This window comes from Fukomys damarensis, unplaced genomic scaffold (genome assembly GCF_012274545.1).
Source record: "Fukomys damarensis isolate Sample0158 unplaced genomic scaffold, DMR_v1.0_HiC HiC_scaffold_17, whole genome shotgun sequence".
Classification (NCBI taxonomy): Eukaryota; Metazoa; Chordata; class Mammalia; order Rodentia; family Bathyergidae; genus Fukomys; species Fukomys damarensis.
Genome location: NW_022900929.1, coordinates 54,792,918 through 54,793,332, shown reverse-complemented (window position 1 = coordinate 54,793,332; position 415 = coordinate 54,792,918).

Sequence of the window (415 nt, the reverse complement as noted above, 5' to 3'; positions counted from 1 at the left end):
TGGGAGAGAGACTGAGCCAGGATATCAGTAGACAGAAAGAGCTGCCTGCTAAAATTTTTCCGTTTCCAATGTCTTCTGTGGCAAATGCTGAACCCCTTCACTTGGTATGAAGTTCCTGTATGCCTAGTGTCTTCACTCTACCCAGCTCCATGCTTGCCTGACTTCAACCACATTCACTGTGTGTGTGTGTGTGTGTGTGTGTGTGTGTGTGTGTGTGTGTGTGTGTGTGTGTGAGAGAGAGAGAGAGAGAGAGAGAGAGAGAGAGAGAGATCTGGAAGTGAATTAGGGTCTTGCCTTCAGCGCTGTGCACATTCCAATCTTTTTGCCTGGTATTCTGCCCTTGACTGCACTCCTCTCTCTCCCCACACTAGAGTCTTCTAATGAAGCCCAAAAGAATTCCTATTTTTTTTTTTTT